This window comes from Netta rufina (genome assembly GCF_964035555.1).
Source record: "Netta rufina genome assembly, chromosome: Z".
Taxonomy (NCBI): Eukaryota; Metazoa; Chordata; class Aves; order Anseriformes; family Anatidae; genus Netta; species Netta rufina.
The window spans coordinates 60077936-60093476 of NC_140126.1; positions in this window are offsets into that span (position 1 = coordinate 60077936).

Below are 15541 nucleotides of genomic sequence, written 5' to 3' on the forward strand. Positions count from 1 at the left end.
CCTTGAAGAACAGATGAACCTATCATGACCTTAAAGATTACTAGCCTTTTTTTTTTTTTGTATTGCCAAGGCCTAACAGTGAAAAAAAAATTAAAAAAAAAAAAAAATAAGATAGCAACTGAACTCACATAATATAGACCACAGTTTTAAGCTGAATCAAAGCCATGTTCACATTTGGCTTTGATAATACTGAAATCACAAGACCACAGGTGAAAATGCAGCACTATTTTCAAATTTCAAGAAATTCCTTTTGATTTTTTTCATCTTGAGGTGGAATCACATAAGAGTATTTGTGTTTTTCTAATATTTTGGCAACTGAATCAGCAGTTAGGAAATAAACACCTTATATAACTACCAACAACAAATACAGGGATTCAGGGACTTAAATTAGGCCTTCAAGTTCAATATTTACCCATAAAGAATTTCAGTTTTCCCAAAATGAAGTGTTTCTGCTATTTCAGCAGCAAGGAATATCATTTCAGTTCACAAATGCAACTATTTCATAATAAGGTCACTTAATGAAAAAAATGCCTGGTCTGAGTCAAGTTTTCATTGGAATTATTTGTACCTCAGAATAACAAATATGTTAGCAAAATATTTCAGACAGACCTTCCAAATCTCACCAGTCAAAATTGTTCCAACTTAACCACATTCTAAATGCAATAAAATTCAGCAACTATAATCTAAATCATACACTTACTAGTCTTTTTCCCACAAGCCTTGAAGCCTAAAAGTTACCATGGAAACAAATTCTACATTTTCACAAATTGGAAGAGTCAGTTGAAAACAAAACAAAAATAAATTAAAAATTAAAAAAAAAAAAAAAAAAAAAAAAAGATTAACTCATTATTAACTATACTTCATTAAAATTATGAATGTAGCACTAGCTAACTAGCTTGTAGTGAGGAACATTTAAGAGTGACAGTAAAATTATTCAGGGATCGAAACAGCATGGATTTCATAAGAAATTCTAAAAATAAAGATAAAATAAAAATAACAAAGCAGTTTCTTATAACAAAGCATTTTTACATTATATTTAAAACAAGATGTTGTATCCATCAATGTGTGATGAGAATGAAACTAAATCACAAATTATCCTATACCCTGAGTATGCGCAGAACTACTGGTTGAAGCTTTAGATTTAAGCAGCATATTGTCTAGCAAGGAGATTTAATCTCTCTCACAGCTTTTGCTTCCTATCTCTAAAATGGGGACAGCAATGCTTTTAATAGCAGATAATAGTTTGGGAAAGATATGGCTTATATTTGTCTGCATGGCTACATCATGCAACATCATATACGATGTGCAACATCAAACAAATGCCAGATTGTGCTATACAGGGTTACATGTATACATGCTGTTACGGTTATCTATAACCCTGAACCAAAGAAGTTGCAAGGTTGTCTCTTACATCTCTAGAGGTAGACATGGATCTCCTGATAACTACTTTACACCAAAGTCTGATATGTATCAGATTATACATGGCCTCAGAGTATATGAAAATTCAAAAGAAAGGGCTAAAAGCCAAAAACATGCATATCCAGGGATCATCTACCCTCATTTGGCTTAAGTGCATGGAATTTCTACTCTTGGATTAATTAGGACTAGAATTCTTGTTACTCCAGAAATCCTTTTTTATCAATACAAGAGAAAAGCAATCAGAAGTGGTTCTGACATGGGATTATGCTTGCTCTGGAGTCTGGGTGACAATCCTGAAAATACCTGCAATTGGAAAGCAGCACTCTCCAGTTCAATTTCATATATCTAATTTATCATTTAAATCATCATTTTTTAACCTTGTTTAATCACTCTACTGATTTATATATATTGAGTCTTCTGAGAATGCCAACGAATGTAAGTCCTGGTGATGGCTCATGTCATGTGAATTCTGTCAAATATAAACCAGTTCCAAAGCATTAATGTCACTGAAGTATGTCAGGTAGTGACTGTTCTTAACCTAAATGAGATATGAAAACACAATATAGAACAACTCTGTTTGGGTTTCTCACATCTGTTTCAGTATGTACTTCTAAGAGATTTTTGAAAAGTAATAAGCAGGAGTTTTGAATTTGTAGAGAGGCACATAAACTAAAGAAGTTTTAAATCAGGTGTTGACCAATAGACAACAGATCTTTGGAATGCATTACCAGCCTATCCTGGCAGGATCCTTAAAAATACATGAAAATTTCCTCTTTTAAAATTATGACATAGTTCATGTCATGTTTTAGGACTTCAGTCCTTGGCTGTACCTCATACAAAAGATGAACAAGGTTCCAAAAAGGTCAAACATATTCTAGATGTATATCCCAAAACTTAAGTAATTTCTGCCTTTTATATACATATACATATATTCTTTAATTCTTATGGTTTAGAATGATTCTTATAAAACAAAAGTGCTTTTGCAGCCTCAACTACAAAAAACAATAAAGATTAAAAAAAAAAAAAAAAAAAAAGATGGCAAATATCTAAAGAATCTCTACATTTCTTTACTTAAAGTAAGTGTACTGGGGATTGTATTTCTTTTCTTTAAATTATGTATTTGAGGCAGATTATCTTTTTGTACTTCTCAAAAATAAATATGGCTACAATGGAAAGTCTTAAGCCCTCAGCCCTTTTCCATGTTGTTTCATTGCAAACAGTGAGATTATCTCTAGGAATTCCAACCACTCTTGTGAGTGGCAGGTTGTAGAAGCAAGCCTATTGTTAAAGGCAGGTTTATTCTTCTTTTGTCCAAAAAAACTTCCTCCCAAGGAACAGAAGTCTGTGTGCTATTTTTGGATTTGTAAAGACAAAAATTGGTCAAAAATTTCATCAAATTACCTACTGTCTGCACAGGATAAACATTCACTGCTTTCACTCACAGGAATATTTCAACACGTCCAGATGAGAGAAATTAGGTACTCATGTGACTCCTAGACATTTTCCCAGTTTTGGACCAGCTACTGTTCTCAGGTCATTGGAGAAAATGTCTGTGATTGATAGAGCTCATAAGTGTTTTTTTAGCATAATAAAATAGATAAAATGGAAAGAAAAAAAAAAAAAGTAGTAGACATTAAAGGAGAGTGAGAGAGAACAAGAGGAGAAAAAGAGCAAGGCAGAGGGAATAAGGAAGACTGCATGTTTTTCAAGACATACAGCACAGAAGAGACTGAGCAACCAAAAACATCTAAACCAAAATATTCTAAGGGTGTTACATCCCAGTCAAGACTTTAATGGAAGAAGTTACTTTATGTCTTTCTCTGTTTAAAAATAAAATAAAATAAAATAAAATAATACATTGAACACTATCGGAAAAAAAAAAAAAAAAAAAAAAAAAAAAAAAACAGTCTCTAAGTGTTTTTGTCTTTAAAGCTCTTTTGTACTGCTTTTCTCAGTCCATTCTCCTGATGTGGTTTGATCAAATGCAAATCTCTTGTGCTGGAGACTCAACATTTATTTTGGCTCCAAAATTTTTATATTTTCCCCATATTTTCTCTGAAACAGGAAAGAAACAGGAAAATAATCAACAGTCTTTACTTCTAAAACATGACTACTGTATGACCTGGAACATTACTGTTTTTTGAAACTTTTTTTTTTCTTCAAATAATGATAGAGTGCACATACTCTGGAAGTTAATAAAGTTTCCACTCACAAAAGTATAATCATTAGTTCACCACTGACCCTTCAACATTTTCTACAAATAATTATTCCACTGACCCTTCAACATTTTCTACAAATAATTCTTCCTTACTACATAGGAACTACAAAAAACCTTAGCCACAAAATACATGTAAGGTACATTTTTTTCTTTAACCAAAAGTTTCAAAATAATGTGGTTTCTTATTAATTATTTCTTAGTAACTGTCTGAAATAATTATTTCTTTCTCCTCACATAACAAGTATTCACCCTGCAGATCAATGCACACTGACCCTATTTGCATACTGAATATTCTTCTTTACTCAGATCACTAACACTTCTGCATATTCCTTAGAAATCTGTAACACAGTAACTCAGATGATAGTAGTGTTGCCTTGTTTTCCAAATTCAAGGCTTGTTTGATTATGTTCTGTAACATGGAAAATTCCAATGTCCAAACATCTTGTGTATGTAACACATTGCACATCAATCATACCATTCCCAGTTGTTAAGAATGGGAGAAATCTTTGATGCGTTTGTGTTTTACATGCTTTGTGACACTTCCTCTCTCAAAGTTTTGAGCACAGGATAATTTTTTTAGTCTTATGTACACATCTAAAAATATGTTCACTCAAATGGACTACCAGATATTTTCATCCTCTGAAAATCACCTCTTGAGTAAGACTGATCTTAAGCCAACTAACTCATAATCATATCCCTGTTTTAACTAGACACAATTAAGTTTTACTGACATGTAGGAAGCACCTTAAACTACGGTATCTTTCAGTCTTTCCAGAAACCAGGAAATAATTAAAGAGGACATTAGCATCAAACAACAGTTTCTCAGGTGAAGAGACACTGAGCTATTACATCTCTTAAAACCGCTGACAGCTTACCCTCATTTAAATAGGTATTAGCAATGCCTTCCAACACTAGACCCAATGCTGTTCCACTTCTTTTTTATGGCTAGGTAAAGGGCACAGATTCCACATTCGGCTAGCTGTGCAGATCTTTTTAGCAATTCTGAAATTGCCAGTCAGGACACAAGACAAAATGCAACTAGGGTAGGTTCTGCATTGATACGCTCCCACCTTCATATCTTTAAATTGCTGTGGAAACCATTCAAATTGTGTTTACAGAGAAAATCAAAATAGTGTTTCTTCTTCGAAACTATTCTCTACTATAAGAATACCTGTTTTAAAACTGTTCGCACAGAAAGGCCTTCCACAATTTATTATTTCCTTTGAGAAAATCATTGTCTAGATTTACAACACACAATTTTAATGGCCAAAAATATAAGACAATCTGATTAAAAATCAAATGCCAAAACAACAACAAAAAATCTGTATTGAAAAACAGATAAATAAACATAACAAATATAAACATAAAAAATATAAATATAACCCTACAGTTACAAAAGAACTGATTTTTTTGTTGCTATATTGTGAAATGTGTAACCAGGGCCAGATTATTACCTTTGCATTTTTATTAGTCTTATCTGCACTGTTGTGTTCGCAGGCTACTACAAACATTGCATAAAGCCTTCTTTATATGGTAAATAAGACCTATCCATGACAGAAACCTTACTCTATGAACCAAATAAAAAATTCATCTTCTAAAACTACAAACTTCAGGGAAAATGACAAGTAGATGTTCTGCCAGAACGTGTGATTTATATTTAACATACATAATATCCTGACAAATTTTCAAACAATGGAAGGGAACAATATTTAATGTTATTTAATTTTAAATTCTATGCTAATTGTCAGTGACCTCTGAACTCTGCAAGTAGTGCTACTGTCCACATGGCAAATGTAATTATGGAATTTGATTTCCTATATATTGTAAGCAATGCAACTACTTTAATTGACACTGATGTATATTTGTAATAACTTCTGTGTAAATTAAAAATCAATACCGATTTTAGTTCCCTGGATACTATTTTTTTTCATCAAATTGGTTATTTCTTTGGAATAGGAAGTATACCGAAGCAGACATTTTGCAGAATGTATGATTTATGTTTTAAATCATACAGTAGTTTGCATGCATGCCACTTTTGCTTAAAGCTTGTGTGTCTCACACTTGTGCACACACACAAAGACAAATCCCATCAGATCTAGGCTGCCTTCAGGAGATTTTGCTTCTAGCTGATTTTTGATTGATTGCCAAGCATGCTTCACAATGACTAAGTGGGATATCATTGTATTAGCTGATATCAATGCTGCAATGCACCATAGGTATCCAATACAGAATTACTAAAGGTAGGGTAATTCACTTCTTTGTTGGTTGTTGTTTTTTTGTTTTTTTTTTCTTTTTTCATTTTTTAATAGAACAATCCAGATTTAGGAAATATTTCAATGTTGTTGGCGCTTTCAAAGAAATGCATGACAAGAAAGAAACAAATTAGTAATGTTTATTATATCATTGCTTTATGCCCATACACAGTGATTAAATGTTAGAATGCAAAATATAAATACAGGTATCTAAAGTAAAGCTACAGCTCCATACAAAGGAGGGCATCAATCAAAACATTTTGCCATCTGTGAACCAGTGTTCTTTATGAATTCAAGTGAATTTCAGGCTAGGCTTTGAAATGGTCACAATAGTTGTTGTGGGAATGGAAGGTGATTTTTGTGGTTTCAGACCCCCAAACCGGTATGCTGTATTGTGTGTAATATTTTTCTATTGTCATAAAAATCATGTCATATTCTTCACTAAAATTAAAAAGGACAAATATATTTTGAAACAACCTTTTACGTTTAAATGGTATTAACCATATAAGCTACACAGTGAATAAAGATTGATTGAGGAACAATGAAGAGAATAAGAACACTCACAGCTCAAAGGTCTTGCTCTCACACACAGTACAGGGCCACATCTGATCTCCTAGTGTTTTATCCCACTGTGACCACATAGACTTCATTAAGCTTCATCCTTTATACAAACACAAATGAATACATAAATAGAAAGCAAAGAGCTGCACAGATTTTACACAAGGCTGGAAAAAACCCTTAATCAGGAATCACCCAGCAACAGTGCCAACTCTGTTTTCAAAAGCTCATGTTTGTTCACACTATACTCCTTAGCAAGAGAGCTAATTTACATCACAGGTGCAAAGCAGAAAAAACAATGTGCTATAAGGTCTTTGGGAAATTTTGCCTTTCAAAGAAATAGCGTTTCTCACCTGTAACAAGAACTCAAAGTGACCTAAAGACAAACTGTGTTTGTCTTTAAACTAGAAATATTACAGGCACTTTACAATCCTTTTTTTTTTTTTTTTTTTCCTATTTTTTTTCCTATTTTTTTAAACTCTATGTCAAGTGGAAAACTCTCTTCTTTCCTGAATCCTCTCCCAGCAGTACTAGTCGGTCATCATCAGTATATATCTAGGATGTGCACTCCATAGTGAAAACTGTTACTACTCGTTTACACCCCATGCTTTCTTTAGCGAACTGGGTTTATGAATAAGGGAAAATAACTAAAATCAAACCATAAATAAATAAAAATTTGAATCATAATTGATTTCTGCTACCTTGCAATAAGATTATTTTTTAATGAATGATTTTATTATATGCAATTTCTTATGAATTAATCTCTTCTACAAATAAACTAATGGGAAGAAAAAAATTTATACACTCATTTCCATAAATGCCACAGAGGCCTAACATAATCCATCTTACCAGTAGTTGCATTTTACTCAGCAAACAAATCGTCAACTTGTAATTTGCTTTTGATGTAGGCTAAAAGCACTTTAATATAATAAAGCTTATTGATGCCTGTAAGGCCCTTTTACCTACAAATATTTCAAATGCAGTGAAATAATGCAACACTAATCTCTAAGACTTTTATTCTATAATAGATGTTTTTTCTCACTAAATCAATTCAAAGGCTAATTGGGGTGGAAGGTGACTATCTCTAGTGGTTATAAATACATTTGCATTGCTATCAATCTTTTACACGACTGATGTTTAACGAGGCTGAACAAGAGCTCAGACCAGCCCTACAGCTACAAATTGCAAACATGTAGTCAATGCTTCCATCAAGTGGCAAAACCAGGAGTTGCAGTACTCATAATTTCCCAGCTCACACTTCTTGCAGGCACTCAAGAGGTTTGACAGCTCTTCGAGCATGTGGATGCTCTTGTCCAAGTTCCCTCAGCTCTGTTGGCCACCTGAAACTCAATCCATTACCATCTACCAGGGTCAGAACAATAACAAAAAGCAGCAAACACAGCATGACTATTCAATGCAGACAAGCCTAGCCTCAAAAGAGACCACAAAAGGTCAATGATTCCTTCAGTATACTTTAGTTTATGTGCTTTCTAAACCGTTCACAACATATATAAGGACATTTCATCCTCCTGTAAACTGAAAGGTCTCATCACATCCTGAAATAAACTTGTCCACACCAACATCCCAGAAAAAAGTCAGACACTTTGCTGTTGTATTGGAAATGCAATCTAAGGTGTTAAGTGTACTCCACAAGAGTTCCAGGTGTCAGAGAGAGAAAAAAACCCTTTGTATCCTAAGAGCTCACACTCACAATGCTTTGACCACCTCCAAAAAAAAAAAAAAAAAAAAGTATTGCTGTGAGCTGTGTAGAACAGGATATCCAAAATAGAGAAGCCCAGTTTACCTTCCAAAAAATGTAGTATTTGTCAGAAAGAGATGGTCTCTCCTTAGACAATAACCTCAATAAATATTTTGGGCTGAATTGTGCTTAAAAACACGTTAGTATTTTTTGCCTGAATACAACAATGAACCAAAATACAACTATATATAGGATAAAATATAAACTAGCTGGTTTTTCTAGTGGGAAAGTTATTCTGAAAAAGAGGTGCTTATTTTTCCCATTTGATTTGTCTATGAAACAGATTATCTAAGCAAGCTTAGTGGCTCTTTCCTCCATGGATCATTTCTGCATGAACAGCTTGCAATGAAGTGTATCTTCCTCTGGAGGAAAGAGTGATCTAAAGCAATTCTTTTGTGTACACCTGGAACTTTTAACCATCCCCAGTCAGTCAGTTACAGACATTATACCTGGAAGTGTCATACTTACTGAATAGCAAATATATAATAAGCAAGGAACCATAACAACCTTTATGATGCTACAGCATTACTAGGTGCTCTCCAGAGTTTTACAACCAGAAATTTAAAGTAGCCAATTGCTGATATGACTGAATAATGGGTTTACCAAAGACAGCTATTATGATTCCAGAATTTTGCTTTTAAGTGCCTAATGTCACAGTAAACAGTTCATAAACCATAAGCAATGGTGTTAAGGTAGCAGGAAGAAACATGCATTTTGTCCTTTATTACTGAGTGTTTTCATGTATAGAGCAACAAAACAGTATATTCCCAGTGTAAACATTAACACCATAGATAAGCTTTTGCATCAGTGAATATGTAGGCTAAAATGAGAACTGAAATAGAAGTGAAAGCCAAGGGGAAAATGACATCATGAAGACAGGAAGACAGACAAAATCCACAGAACAAGTTAAATCAGTTACAGGCAGAAACACATTATGTTAGTTAATAGCAGTTTAACTACAGTGTAAATTTACATTGTTGTTTCAAAGGAACTAGAGGCTACACTTGTCAGAATACTGGGGGGGGGGGGAGATGGGGGGGGAGGGGGTGGGAGACAGGACTTTAATCATGAGCCAAGAATTGACACTTTAAAAGGGGAGGTGGGGGGTGGGGAGAGAGAAGGAGGAGAGGGAGAGAGAGAGATTCCAAGATCACAGCTGGGACCATCTGGTATCACACTAACATTTTTAGTTTCTGTCTTAAGTACCTTTAAAGAGAGATGTATATAATGAGGAGAAAGACAACTAAATAACTGAATACCAGTTATTAGTTGGTCAGAAATTGAGACTTTCACTGTTTTTTTGAAAATAAAATAAAAATAAAAGTTCTAAATATGATTAGTTGAGGACAAATCTAACCTGTCTGCACAGTGTAAGCAAATGTGGGAAAAAAAAAAAAAAAAAGAGAGATACCAAGTACAGATAAACATGCAAGATGGCAAAACACACATTCCAGATATATATACTCTCAGGTGTGGGAGATGGAGGGATTTGGCCAACCTCTTTTCAGTGGTTTGTGGGGACAGGACAAGGGGTAAAGGCCACAAGATGGATCACAGGAAGTTCTGTACCAACATGCAAAAGAACTTCTTCACAGTGAGGGTGACAAAGCACTGGGACAGGCTGCCCAGGGAGGTTGTGGAGTCTCCTTCTCTGCAGATATTCAAGGCCCGTCTGGATGCCTACCTGAGCAGCCTGCTCTAGGGAACTGCTTCGGCAGGGGGGTTGGACCCAATGATCTTTCAAGGTCCCTTCCAACCCCTACAATTCTGTGATTCTGTGATATATTTAAAAAGTCTATTTCAGATTATTTTCTTTGACATCATGAAATATTGCAGTGCATTAACAACACACACACACAGAGGAGGAAAAAAAAGGAAGGAAGAGAGGGAGGGAGGGAGGGAGGGAGGGAGGGAGGGAGGGAGGGAGGGAGGGAGGGAGGGAGGGAGGGAAAGAGGGAAGGAGGGAGGGAGGGAGGGAGGGAGGGAGGGAGGGAGGGAGGGAGGGAAGAAGATTGCAGAACTGTAAACTACAGGCACTTATAATGTGCCAGTGCAACCAACGCTACAGAGTGCCAATTCAAGTAATGTTGCAGCTGTTACTGAATTTCTTCACTACTACCATGCCACAACAATATAGAGGACACTTATGAAATCAGGCTCTAATATTGTGATCAGGCATTGCTATAGCTGTTCAGTTCCAGTCAGATACAAGTTTCTAAAATCCTCAGAGGTTTAGCACACTGCTGCATCTTAAAGCCCTTTGCAGTTAGTATAAAGAACTAAACCTGTGATAAGTGGAGCTGGTTATTTAATGGGGAACAAAATTTTCCCAGTCAAGTGGCAGCATGTTATCATCATAGATTCTAAGAAGCAGCCTCTGAAGTTCTGCAACTGTTGCACGAAACTACCAGTTTTTAAATAGAAGGGCTAATGCATATTTTCAGGAAAAAAAAAAAAAAAAAAAAAAAAAAAAGGCCAGGTCTCGGATAAGCACAGCTGAACTCATCTAGGAAGGTTACCAGCAAGACTTTCCAAGTGTCTAGTGTCTAAAGAGGTACATGACAGTTTGCTCTCTGCAGAACATGACAGTGTCAAAGATGCTGAGGATACCCATAGATGTTTGAGTTCAGCAAGCAACCAGGCAAATTAATGGTAGGAAAAAAAAAAAAACACAACACCATTAAACAAGAAAATACTGCTTATGATGGAGGAAGTTCCTGAACCGTGGAATGCTGAAAGAGGCAACTACTAGGATATGGATTACTACAGGCTTTTCACATATTCTTCCTGCAGTATCTGATAGCGATCATTGCTTGCAACAGAATTCTCACCAAGTATACATTCAGTCACTACAGCTGTATTGCAGCAGAGACTTTCCAAAATTGTATCTGTTTTCACTCTTAATTTGAACCAAGCATATTTGGATAAACTACATGTGGAAATGCTTACAGAAATTCATTAGACATGTCTTTGTCATCATCCTATGCTGGGACTGCTTGTGGTTTCTGATAGACCATATGACTTTAAATGTACTTCATTAAAAGCTTCAAGTCTGTTGGGTCAGACTACCTTCTATCATCACATGAAATACCGACTAGAAGTGATCTCCTGAATTTCCATGCAGACTGATTTTTGCACCTTCTTTCATGGGTTATGATGGTTCACTGCTGCATTGCTCTAACTTAGTGTACTTGCTGAAGGCAAGTTGCAAACAAGCACAAGGTTAAGAATCATCATTAACTAACTTTTCACTTATCCTAACATTGGACACTTGAATTTAAATCACTCAAACTCTTCACCAACCATAAAGCCGAATTAATAGTTTAAAGTGGAAAAAAATATAACAGCTAGCTATTTATCCATGCTTTCATGTTATTTTGTTTGGATCTAGAAGCAACATTCAAATTTAAAAAGACAGTTTTTCTTGCATAGAAAAATTACCCACATGGAAGCAGGTGCAGCTTTATTTCTGCTGAATCAGGCCCTAATTTATGTCATGTATTTTACCCGGCAGAAATGCCCTAGTTTTGTTGTACTACGTTACCTCTATTAAAACAAAATTGGAATCTTTTCAGTCCAACAGCTTGCCTGAAACTCTTATAGGCAGGTTTGACCTTTACATTATGAATTTCATTTCATTATAAGCTCTTACATTTATATTACTGCTTAACATGAACTCTCACTGAAACGTGACCTGACAATTTCTATCTATATTTATTCATGCTAAGCTTTGTGCTTAACAACTATCAGGCTAAAATAGAGTATAGTTACTTGAGAAATAAAATTTCCTGCTATTTCAGACAATGAAGGTCATACTGGCTTCACATAAAAAGAAAGGAAATGTTTCATGTTTTACAATTGAGGCATGCAGTTTAAATTGATTGTTTTAATCACCTATAATACAGTGTTGGCCAAAATTGCTTTTTTTTCCTTGTGTCCCTCTTTGCACTGTTGTCAAGTCAGACATACAGTTTATCATCATTAGCACTGCCTCACCGATAGGATAAAAATAACAAATACAGATTCAAAAATTACTGAGCTATACAGCTGAAAAAATAATAATAAATATATAAATAAAATAAAATAAAATAAAATAAAATAAAATAAAATAAAATAAAATAAAATAAAATAAAATAAAATAAAATAAAATAAAATAAAATAAAATAAAATAAAATAAAATAAAATAAAATAAAATAAAATAAAATAAAATAAAATAAAATAAAATAAAATAAAATAAAATAAAATAAAATTTGTCACAGTCCATATTGTGTCCGAGTTTTATTCCTGTATACTATCCCCTTGGACAAATACTTTTACCTTTCTGCAGCATGATCCTTTTTAAAGAAAGGATCCCGAAGAGATCCATAAGCTGTCAGCTTGATGTTTTTATAAAGCAGATCAGTAACAATAACTGCACGAGTGTAGGTCCATGATTAAAGATATGATCAATTTCTCATTCAGTTTTGTCTGAATATCAGTGTCTCATTTTCCAGCTGGTCATCAGCATGCGGTAATTATAGCTACTGTACTAATTTAAGTATTACACATATGTACACTAGATTTCCACAAGTATTTGGAAGGCTCAAAACAACACTTATTGCTATCATGAAAAGATGTCTACTAAAATCGATCTCTTTTTTCTAGTTAGGAACATTAGTTGTTTTGTTGTTGTTGTTTGTTTGTTTTTTCTGTAAGCAGATTAATGTACTTAGAAATATGCATACATATATATTTTTGCTATGTATGATTCCATGAGAAATGCTCACAAAAAATACTTTTTTGTACAATTTACAACAATTTCAACAATTTGTACAGTATACAAATATTTACAGCCTAAAAAAAAAAAACACACAACAAGGTTACAATCTTTTTTGTCAACTGGCTACATGAAACACCTATTGAATATTGAATATGGTGTCATTTTCAGTTTCACATACTGAACACAAGATCAGTTTGGTTCTGTTTGTTTTGTTTTCAAAACAACGCCTTTTACCTACAAAATGGAAAGTTTCCTGAAATACTTATTTCATTCCTAGCTACAATTCCCAATAATATGAATTTTATTTGGAAATAACTTTAATAAGTTCAGTTGCAAAGCACACATTATGAGAACTTTCAAATGCTCATTCTGTGTGGTAGCTAGCATTGCAGCACAGCTGAAAAGAAGTATTTTAGCACCCAGAACAAGAAATACAACCCCACAGGAAAAAAAAAAAATATATATATATATATATATATATATATATATATATATATATATATATATATATATATATATATAAATATAAATATATATACAATTAAGCAGCAATGTCAGTTTTTAATCTGCACAGGTAGTACACAATGTTTTAGTCCAGGCCTCCTCTCTCTTTCTCAATAGCTCCATGCTGGTGATCCTAGCCACTCAAGCTTCTGGCTCACAAAAATCCTTGCCTCGTTCCCCCACAAGGGATTAAATTTGTCATGAGACTTGAAATTTAGCAGTTATGCAGTTAGATCGGGAAAGAGAGGTAAAGAAGTGTGTGCTAAGCAAGGGTGGAGGTTATACAAATGCTTACTGTCAAGGTGTTGCAGTTGTACAAAAACAGATCAGCTGAGGCAGGGACTGTGTCTGTGAAAATATGGAACTTGATAGAAATAACCTCAACACTAACAGCAACACAATCAAAGCATACCAGATGTATCCAATGAAATGCAGCAATGTTGATTTAATACGCCGTAGTATTCAGAAAAAAAGGATGATGCTATATGGGCATGGGAATGAGGTATTTCAATAGGAGATACACAAATGGCAACTAGCTGCAGAATACTGTTGCCTATTAATGCACTCATACGTGATCTGCAATTACAATAGATCAAGATGCAGGGCAAATAGCTCTCAAACTACTGAATGCATAGCACTAATAATCAGGTTTTGAGCCATGAGCTCTATTACTAAGTCCCTAAAAAGTTGCATTTAAAAACATGCTAGCATATTAACCATGGAATTCAGTGGTGATACTGAATGCCATACAACCAGTACAAGAATATTCTCTGTTTTATACGTTATTTGTAGACTTGACTATTAAGACACAGTAGTAAGAATGATTACAGTGTGCTACTAGAAAGGACCAGATAATCAGTCACTAGAACAGATTACCCAAAGCCCCATCCAACCTGGCCTTGATCAGTTTCAGGGATGGGGCATTCACAACCCCCCTGGGCAACCTGTTCCACTGTCTCATCACCTCCCAAGTCAAGGATTTCTTCCTTGTATCTAATCTAAACCTAACCTATTTAGTTTAAAATTGTTACACTTTGTCCTATCACTACATGCCCTTCCTTGTAAAAAGCTACTCTATCTTTTTTACAAGCCCCCTTTAAGTATTGAAAGGCTGCAACAAGGTCTCCTCAGAGCCTTTTACCCCCTAGGCTGAAAAACCACAACTCCCTCAGGCTGGAGGAGAGGTCCTCAAGCCCTCTGATCATCCTTATGGCTCTCCTCTTGACTATTCTGTCTTTCTTGTATTGGGGGCCTAAGAGCTGAAAGCAGTGCTCCAGCTGGGGTCTCAGAAAAGTGGAGCAGTGGAAGAGAATCCCCTCCCTCAGCCTGCTTTCTGGCCTGCAAGCATTAATGGCTCATGTGGAGCTTCTCATCAACCAGTGCCCCCAGGTCCTCCTCAGGGCTGCTCCCCATTCTTTCACCCCCGGGCCTATATGTTTGGGGTTGCCTGAACCCAGGTGCAGCACCTTGCTCTAGGCCTTGCTGAACTTCACTAGGTTCAAGTGGGCCCATTTTTCAAGCATGTCCAGATCCCTCTGGATGGCATTTCTTCTCCCATATGTCAACTGCACCACACAGATTTGAGTCATCTGCAAATTTGCTGAAAGTGCACTTGATTCTATTTATGTCATTAATGAAGGTATTATTATCCTTCAAAAAAGCTCCTAAAATCTCCTAAAATACTACAGAAAAAAATGCATGAGAGTGTACTTTTTAAGCTCTCAGGCATTAAAAAATCCAAGTCTCAAAAAAGTTCAGAGCAAAACTTCAGTTGAAACTAAAAGAAAATGGGAAGGGAAGGGAAAGGGAAAGGGGGAAAGGGAAAGGGGGAAAGGGAAAGGGGGAAAGGGAAAGGGGGAAAGGGAAAGGGGGAAAGGGAAAGGGGGAAAGGGAAAGGGGGAAAGGGAAAGGGGGAAAGGGAAAGGGGGAAAGGGAAAGGGGGAAAGGGAAAGGGGGAAAGGGAAAGGGGGAAAGGGAAAGGGGGAAAGGGAAAGGGGGAAAGGGAAAGGGGGAAAGGGAAAGGGGGAAAGGGAAAGGGGGAAAGGGAAAGGGGGAAAGGGAAAGGGGGAAAG